Raw genomic sequence first — 9,858 nt, forward strand, 5'->3', positions numbered from 1 at the left:
ATCTATCCATCCATCATCAATCATATAATCCATCCATCATCCATCATATATCCATCCATCATCCATCATCTATCCATCATATATGGTATGGTATGGTATAAAGTTTATTCATTTAAAAAAAGTACAAAACAATTCCATAACAATATAAAAAAAAGATACAAAAGATTTAAAATGAAAGGCAGCAGAAAGAAGAAAAAATCTTATTATATCTGCCTCTTTTTTCAAACAATTATTTCAATCATAATAATCTTCAAGTAACAGTACAAAATGAATAACTCTTTCTAATTTTTCTAATTCTAATACAAAACACACACTAAGCTACTTCATATATATTATAACATTAACATATTATAACATAACATTTTTTGGTGCTAGAGAAAACTGAAGTCTTCTCCTACAGATCTGGCTAGCTTGGAGCCATTCGTAAAACTTCATGTAAAAAATTTGGGAGCGATATTTGATTCAAATTTTAACTTTGAGAAACAGATTAGGCCTGTTCTAAAAATATCCTTTAAAAAAAAAAAAAAAAACAGACTTTTATCTAAAGTGAAATGAGTTTTATCCTTTAAAGACTTTGAATGGCTGATTTGTGCTTTTATTTCCCCCCCCAACTCAACTGCAGCTATGTCAGTGTTAGCCGGGCCGACCTCTCACATCTGCAAGCTGATCCAGAACACTGCATCTAATGTTTTAACACAAACAAAGAAGCATGAACAGATCTCCCCAGTGCTGGCATCCCTTCATTGGCTCCCTGTTCATTTTAGGATTGATTTTAAAGTTTCATTGTTGCGCTATGAAGCCCTAAATGGACAAGCTCCTGTAGACCTGTCTGATCTCCTGCAGCCCTGTGTCCTCCAGGTCCCTCAGATCTAATGATCATTTGCTTTTGTCTGTCCCACAGTCTAAGCTGGTCCACAGAGGTGATCAGGTCTTTTCAGTTGTAGCTCCTAAACTGTGGAACTATAGCTGCCTCTTCATATCATATCTGTTCACACAGAATCAGAACCTGAGTCAGATGATTCTGACGGACTGTGGTCCAGATGGTGGACACTGTGTGTGTGTGTGTTCTGGTTCTCTGGATCACCTTGTGGTGCAGCTGCTTCAGATCTCCCTGCAGTTGCTTCACTAAATGTTCTGCTTCCTTCAGCTTTTTCTTCACAGCCTCCAACTCCTCCTGCAGACGGATGTTCTCCTGAGGAACCAGGAACATCACGTTCAACACTGCCACTAGAAGCTGGTCCCCTCAGCCAGGAGGTCCAGACTGGTTCAGACTGACCTGTGTGGCACTGCTCAGTTCCTCCTGCAGCTCCACCTCCTGCTCCCGGACCAGCTGCAGCTCCTCCTGCAGCAGGTGCTGCTCTCTGTCCACCTCCTGCAGAAGCGCCTCATTCTCCTGCACCGACTGACTGCGTAGATACGTCAGGCGGTCGTGGAAGTCCTGCTCCAGGTCCCTGATAATAAGAACCACCAGGACCGGTTCCATCAGGAGGCTGTTGGAGCTCCCATCAGTCCTTTCATGAATGACTCATCTGACCTGATCCTGCTTTCGTTGAGCGTCTCCATGTTGGCGTGGCGATCGTCCACCTCTCTGACCAGCTGCACGTTCCTCTGATTGGCCAGGTCCAGGTCCGACCTCAGCTTGTCCCGCTCCCTGCAGGCCTGCTCCAGAACCCCCCTGAGAGCAGCACAGACCACAAGTGAGGTGTCTGCAGAACCCACCCCCCACTCCCTTACAGTGCTGGTAAAAACCTACTGCAGGTGCTGGATCTCAGTCCTGTAGGAGATGAGGGCTGCCTGGTGGATCCCGTTCCCGCTGACAAGCAGCTCATTGTCCAGAGCCAGGGTCAGGTCCACCAGACTGAGAGGCTCCCCCAGGGGGAAGTCCAGGGTCTGCAGGACCAAACAACCAAACCAAAGTATGTATCTGTCTTCATTTGATCAGAAGAAAAGAAGATTCAGTTTACAAGAAGCTCAACAAGACATTTTAAACTAAAAACCTGTCAGAGTTAAAGGGCAGTTCAGACAAACACCATCAGGTCCTGAAGCTATTTATTTATTTAATTTAGTTCATTTTAAACAAACTAACGTTTAAACCTATTTTTTTTCTCGTGTTGGAGCCTTAGAGGTTTGATCCTCCTGACAGCAGGGGGCGCAGCTGCTCAACAACTTTAAGGAGTTTCAGGTCTTCAGTCAGAGCAACGAGCAGCAGCCATGAATATAACAGTGATCATCATCGTTGGCCTCCTCTGGCTGCAGATCAGCCTGAACCGGACTGTGGCTCTATTCTGTAACAGGAATGTGACTGCGCTTATATGAGAGGACCTGATGGGTCTCGGTGGTTTGGAACCAGTTTGGATGAAATCCTCAGAACTGAAGTGGTGGTTTGGCCTGAAAATCAATGATAAAAAAGGACAATTTGTTCTCGTGTTGAAGCAGAGGAAGACACAAACCCTGAAACACCTTGGCAGGACAGGTCCAACAGGAAGGACCCTGTGTGTCAAAGTCAATGGGACAGAGTCTGACATTCTGGACCACCACAGGGACGTGTCCTGTCCATACAAACGGGTCCACATAAGACACTCCACATCATAAAGTTTACTAATGACAAAACATGATGTGTGAAGACCTGGTCCACGGACCCACCACTGATGAGAGGTGCAGACCTGTACCACAGTCTCCCGCAGGGTGTTGGGTGTCTCACCAGAACATGTCTCTAAAACTGAAGAGATGGTTGTCGATTTGAAGAATAACCAACAAGCCACCTCACTGATCAGGCTGCCGCGGTGTTGGATCATCAGAAGTACCTGGACCCTTGACCTAGCAGGAGCTCAGGTAGTGGAGACCATCATCAGAGTCTCACCAAGGAATGCTCATTTTACAGAAAGTTGACAGTCTAACAAAGTTCAGTCAGGTCCTCTGGACGGATTCTTCTTTGTTGAAACTTTTCATCTTTTATCCAAAAGACTTCTTCAGTCTGAGGAGCTGCAACAAACTCAGTCTCTTAAATAGCACCTTCTCATAGTAGATCAACCAGTTTGATGGTGACATCCAGAACCAGCTGTTCACATGCTCAAGAAGGACCATCAGCCTAACAATGGGTCATTAGCACACTGATGGCTGTTTACTATTCACAGAGGGCTGAGTGATACTAGCAATCACAGCATTGTAAGAGGGGGACAGTTGAACACGGAGGCCTCCACCCCTGTTTAATGATGGATGATTTCTTTTCACAAAGATGGCCTCCTTTACTCCTCTCTCAAAGCATCGTTCCTCTCTGTCCAGGATGTGAACATCTTCATCCCTGAACGAGTGACCTCTGGCATGGAGATGAGTGTAGACCGCAGAGTCCTGGCCTGTTGATGTTGATCTTCTGTGCTGGGCCATCCTTTTGGCCAGTGGCTGTTTAGTTTCCCCGATGTAAGACTGATCACAGCCCTCCTGACACTGAACAGCATACACAATATTACTCTGTTTGTGCCGGGGGACTGGATCTTTGGGATGAACCAGTCTTTGCCGTAATGTATTTTGGGGTTTAAAAGCCTCTGGGACGTTATGTTTAGAAAATAAACGTCTCAGTTTCTCTGATACCCCCTCAACATATGGAATGACCACTGGTCTGGGTTCTTCCTTTTCACCTGATGGCTGACTGGAGTCCTGTTTGGGTTTCTTCTCTGCTTTCAGGAAGGCCCAGTTAGGATATCCACATTGAGCCTGTCTTGTGTGGGATTTCTCCTTCTGCCTGGCTCCTGAGTTAGTGGGGACACTGTCCGCTCAAGTACTGGTCTGTGTGGGTGGGTTTGCTCAAACCCACCCACACAGACCAGTACACTGTACCTGCAGTTTGACTCCTATCACCCACTGTACCACAAATCTTTGTGAAGAGAACCCCTCCATCATTAAACAGGGGTGGAAGTCTCCGTGTCCAACTGTCCCCCTCTTAGAATGCTGTTGTTGCAAGTATCACTAAGCCCCTGTGAACAGCTAGTACTGGATGTCAACAACAAACTGGTTGATCCACTATGAGAAGGTGCTATGTATAAGACTGAGTTTTTTTGCAGCTCCTCAGACTGAAGAGGTATTTTGAATAAAAGACAAAAAAAAGACAAAGAAGAGTTTGTCCAGAGGAGCTGACATAAATTAGTTAGATTCATCTACCTGGATTATTGAGCAGCAACAGAAGGTTGAAGGTGTTTATATGAAATGTTTATGGAATCAGACCAGAGCTTCTCTTCAGTGGGATGGGTTTGTCTCAGGTCTAGGACCAGGACCAGAATGCAGAACATCATTTGGACATGCAGTACCACTACTAGACCCAACCAGTCTGAACTAGACCAGGTTTTTAAAATAGCAGAGGAGACCCTGCAGGTCATACTCAGTTCCATGAGACAGAAGACATGGGTCTCAGAACTTCTGTCTAGAGTTTTTTATTTGATCTTGTCAAACTGTTCAAATGTTTGAATCTAAGGTAAATATTGATGGTTTGATGATGTTCTGAGTTTCATGGGTTGGTGTCAGTGAAGGTTCTCCTTTATCACCAACAGAACCATGGAGACCTGCCTGCAGCAGGATCTGACACCTGCAAAACCGTAAAAAGGTTCATTCTGGTCCAAACTGACTTGTAAGATCTCGAGGCTGTTCCTGATCCCCTCTTCGGTCCACAGTGCCGCGACCCGTTCAGGGATGGTGCATCCGGACCCGTCATCCAGCCAGCTGAGCACCCTTTGACCCACAGTGGCCATCAGCAGGGATGGGGAGGTGAAGCGGGTTGAGACATCCTCCAGAATCTCATGAGCCTGCAGAAAAAAAAAAGAAAAAAAAAACAAAGACCAGAGTCAGAGTAAGACCCGGGACCTGAAACTTCAGGAATGATTGACTTCCAACTGATGACTTCAAAATTTACCTAAAATCTGGATAATCCCACTTTGACTCTGAGACATCCAGATTAGAACCAGGCCACTAAAATCCACCAATCAAAACCAAACCACTGAGGACAACTGAGCTCCTCTAACCAGAACCAGGCCATTGAGGACCACTGAGCTCCTCTAACCAGAACCAGGCCCTTGAGGAACACTGAGCTTCTCTCACCAGAACCAGACCACTGAGCTTCTCCAGTTTGATGAAGTTGTTTTCAGAGACATGAAACCCATGTTCCCTCAAGATGTTAGTGTTTTTACATCAGACAGAAGATCTGATCACTAAAACAACGTCAGTTTAAATGAGAACAAACCCAGAAGCTCTAGTGTGAAAACTGTGTGCTGAAGAAGCTAAAAGTGGAGGAGTATGGGGTGCCTGCCTTAGGTGCTGTTAAGGTCTATCTGGTAGGACCAAAGCAGGAGCTGAGTCCACATGCTGGACACAAAGTTGAGCTCGTTCTCAGTGTGGGTTGACTCCTCCTGGACTGTCCCTTGTCTCTGATCCGGTTTGTAGTGTTTGTGGACAAGATCTCAAGGTTTAGTCGTGCAGAGAAGGGGGCCTGGTTTGGGAATCTCAGGGTCTAATCTCTGTTCTATGTGGATGATGTGGTTCTGTTGGCCTCTTTGAGCCATGAGTAGATCTATTTTTACTTTTAAGCAAATAATAAAATGTAATTTTATTTCAAAGTATAATGAAGTACATTAATTCAGTAGAGTGCTGTATCATAACAAAGAGAATTTAATAATAATTTTTGTTGTTGTTGTTTTTTCTTTACATATACACATTTCCTGTTTTGTTTTTAAAGATGTGTCTATATGGATGGTTGATTGATGCTTGGTTGCTTATGGTGTAGAACATTGACTTTAGGGAGAAGGGGTAGACTATACAAGATTTTTTTCTTCAAACTACAACTTTTCATTCAGAACTTTTGTTTGTGTTAACATGTGACATATTCATTTTAAACTGTAAATGAAATTAATTAATTAATTAAATAATTAATTAATTAATTAAAATGACCCTCAGCACTGTGGTGGTTCAGAGCTGTAATGACAGTCAGCTCCTGAGTCTGAGGCCGTGGTTCTCAACTGTAAAGAGGTGAAATGCCTCCTCTGGGTCAGGGATGAGTCTGACTCAAGTGGAGGAGTTCACCGCTGGGGAGAGGGAGGTCTGGGTTTCTCTCCTGGACCTGTGACCTCCATGGACAGGTGGTAGAAAATCCATGAATGGAGTAAAACATTTGCAGAAGTTTAAAAAACTCTCAATGTTGGAGTGCGTTAAGAGCAGAACACGGCATGAAATCAACTAATTAAAACATAAATTAAATTCAAACTGAGACTGTAGACCAAAGGGATCAAGACACAAAGAAGCTGAACCATGAGGGGAAGAGTCGTTGGTTACGTACTGTAACCCCAGATTCTATGAGTATAAGCGTAGCCCTTTAAGGCCTTCGCTTTAGTGGGTTTATCCCGTTATGCAGAGCATAAGCACTGAAAAAATTAGTCCACGCCCACCTGCTGTGTGGGCCCCACCCGCTGTGTGGGCCCCACCCAGTCCGTATAAATTACGTTAAGAGCGGGAAATCGGCTCCCAAAATAGCTTTTTCTTCAGCCATTTAGGAGCCAGTGAGGCCCGACGCTTAAAGGGCTACGCTTATACTCATAGAATCTGGGGTTACAGTACGTAACCAACGTTCCATGTCGTATAAGCTTCGCCCTTTAAGGCCTTCGCTTTAGTGGGTAAAGGGCGAAGCCGATGTGGTCCTCGCCTCACTGGGTCCATTCGAACACAGTAAGAAGCAGAAGCTTGCCCAAAAAAACGTCTTGTCACTCAGCTCCCCGTGTGCATAACTACGCATCGCGTAATTATGTGCCATGCACAGACGCATGTTGAGTAACTATGCGTTCTGACAAAGCATGAATGCCCCGGAAAACTTTCAACGGGAAGAAGAAGTTGAAAAGGGGGGGGGGGGGGGGCATGAACCAACTGGTTCATGGCTGAACAGTATAAACAGATTAATGTCCATGAATTGATTATTGATCAAATGAACTGATTGGTAACAATAGTCATGAACTGATTAGTGACAATAGAACCAAAATCACAGACACGACTTGTGACTGATAACAACATCTCACACTGTAATGCATGCAGACAGAAGTGAGCTTAAACAGAGTTCCATGAGAACAACAATATTCATTCTGTTAGAGCACTAAGAACAGAATGTGTCATGGAACGAGCCGTTACATCACGTAGGTAAAAGCGAATAAATGAGCAGGGTGTTGACCATGCAGCCGCAGTGCAAATGTCCTGCATTGACATACCATTACGCAGAGCAGTCGAAGATGCGATACCCCTGGTCGAGTGTGCTTAGAGGTTGACAGGAGGCCCTAAATCTGATGCTCTGTAGGCTTCAGAAAAGGCCTCACACAGCCAGTGTGACAAGCGCTGGATGGATAACGGCGACCTGCAGAAGCATCTCTATAATGTACAAACAATTGTTGAGTTTGAAACGCATTGCAGCTGTGCGCGTTATGTAACACGTCAACGCCCGCACCGGGCAGAGAAGATGAAAAGATGCTTCCTCTTCTGATCTGTGGGGGGGAAAAGACCCCTCCAACGATATCACTCTTGATTTAAAAGAGCTCGTGATGTTTTAGGCATAAAAGCTGGGTTGGTCTTAAATCAGCTGAGCTGCCCGTCAGCCTAAGTTCTAAGGCATGACGAAGCAACAGAGAGGGCAGATAATTACTTACCCTCTTAGCGGGTGTTAAAACCAGCAGCAGGGCTGTTTAAAGAGACAAGAATTTAAGTGAAACCTGATCCAGAGGCCAGAGGCGGACTGGCCATCGGGAGCGCCGGGACACTTCCCGGTGGCCTGGTTGCCGAGGAACGGGACTAAAGGCTCGGTTCGGGTCGCACGGACTTTATTATTTTAAATAAACAATTCACTTTTGCCTGGGCTCAGGTCTCACGCTGCACTGCAGCGACGGAGAAAGCCTGGCACATCCCCCGGCCGGGCCGGCCCCCTCCCTTCCTTTTCTGTGTGTCACTCACAGAGCAGAGACACACACACACACATTGCGCCCGCCCCCCTCCCCGCCCTAGGACTCGCGCTCCCGACGGTGTTGGCGCGCGGTGCGTGCATCTCTGAGTTGTAGAATGGAGCAACAGAGACAGCCAAAGAAGAGGAAAGGTGGAGCAGAGAGAGAGAGGATAAAAAAGAGAAAAGCTCTGGCCGCAGATGCTGCTAAGTGCTATAAATTAATGTTTGTTCGTAATGGAGCAGGTAAGAGAAACACTTGTGTTGAAAAAATTGAACTCTGGCACAGTTTATCAGCACAGCTTAATATCCACATGCTAGCTTCACTTTGAGCAGTTTGAGGCACCTAAGTGGGCCAAAACTGACTTAATATAACAAATGTTTTTAAGTTTTTACAAAGAATATTGCAAATTTTATAATATGGGTTAGGATCTGAAAAAAGTTTAATGTTGAAATGTCTAGGAATTCAGATTTTTTTGTATCTAAAAAAGTTAAGTCAGGTCCTCTGGACAAATAAAAAAAAAACTTGTTGAAACTTTTGTCTTTAATCCAAAAAACTAAGTTCAGTCTGAGGAGTTGCAACAAGCTCAGTTTCAAATAGCCTCTTCTCATAGTGGATCAACCAGTTTGTTGTTAACATCCAGAACTAGCTGTTAACATAAGGAAGACCTGCAGCCTAACAACCCCTAACAATGGTTTCTTTTCACAAAGATGGCTTCCTTTACTCCTCTCTCAAACCATAGTTCCTCTCTATCAAGGATGTGCACATCTTCATCCCTGAAAGTGACTGCTGGCCTGCAGATGAGTGTAAACTGCCGAGTCGGCCTGAAGATGTTGCTCTTCTGTGCTGGGCCAAAGAGCAACATCATCAGGCCAGGAGAACTCTGTGGCATGGGCGGTGCTGGCGCTGTGCTCTCCCTGGGGTTGTTTGGACCCCCTGAGCTTGGCTCTTGGGTGCCATGGTTGGCCCGCTGGCCGGGGTGGCTGCCGGGGCCTGGCGGGCGGTCGGCTGGGGGTGCGTGCTTGGTTGTTGGCGGTGTGTGGGGGTGGTCGGTGGCGTGTCCTCTTCATGGTGGGGGGGTATCCTGTCGGCGGGGCATGGCCTGGGCCGGGTCTGGGGTATTGGCTCTTCTCCGCTCAAGAATGAATGGGTTTACCTCCTGGGTTTGGGCATGGGCTGCCCCCTGTAGAGGGCGGGTACATGTCTTGGACCTGGGGGGTATAGAGTGTGTATCGGGAATAAGAATGAAATGTATCGTTATTGTATGTCTTTGAGTGAATGAATGTGAGATTGAGGTTGGGATAGTGTGATTGTGTATGTGTATGAATGGGTATTTGTTAGGCCGAGACTCGGACTGCCCCCTCTTTGATACAACTGGGGGTGCTTGGCATCGCGCCCCTATCGCGCGGCCCCCTGGTGGGGTGTGCCCTTGCCTGCCGGCGCGCTTGGGGCCCTTGGTATCGGGGGCTGGGCGCTTGGGCGTGTGTCGGCTCGGCCTGGTGTCTGCCTGGTGGGGCTCGGGTCCTCTGGCCCTGTCGGGCCTTGGCCTGGGTGGTGTGAGTCCTCGGTGCCCGGGCCTCGGTGCCTGGACCTGGACCTACATCGGTGCGGCGGGTGCCGACGGAGGCCTATGAGTTTGTCGCTGTTGGCCCCGGGGGGTCACTGTATGTGGTTGCTGGTGGGGATCTTCCGGTTCTCCCCTGTGGTCCGTTCTGGGGGGTGGGTGAGTGGTTCGCCCTGTGTGGGTGGCTCTGGGGGCTCCGCGGTCGGGGTCCCTCCTGGGGTCTTGGGCTCTGGTCCCCCCTTTTTCGTCTGCCTCTGGTCTTGGGGGTCGGGTCTCTGCTGCTTCACAATTACTAATAAATGTTCTATTAGAGAAGCCTTATACACTTATGCATGCTCACAA

The sequence above is a fragment of the Nematolebias whitei genome, chromosome 1 (genome assembly GCF_014905685.2).
Source record: "Nematolebias whitei isolate Nwh7 chromosome 1, NemWhi1, whole genome shotgun sequence".
NCBI lineage: Eukaryota > Metazoa > Chordata > Actinopteri > Cyprinodontiformes > Rivulidae > Nematolebias > Nematolebias whitei.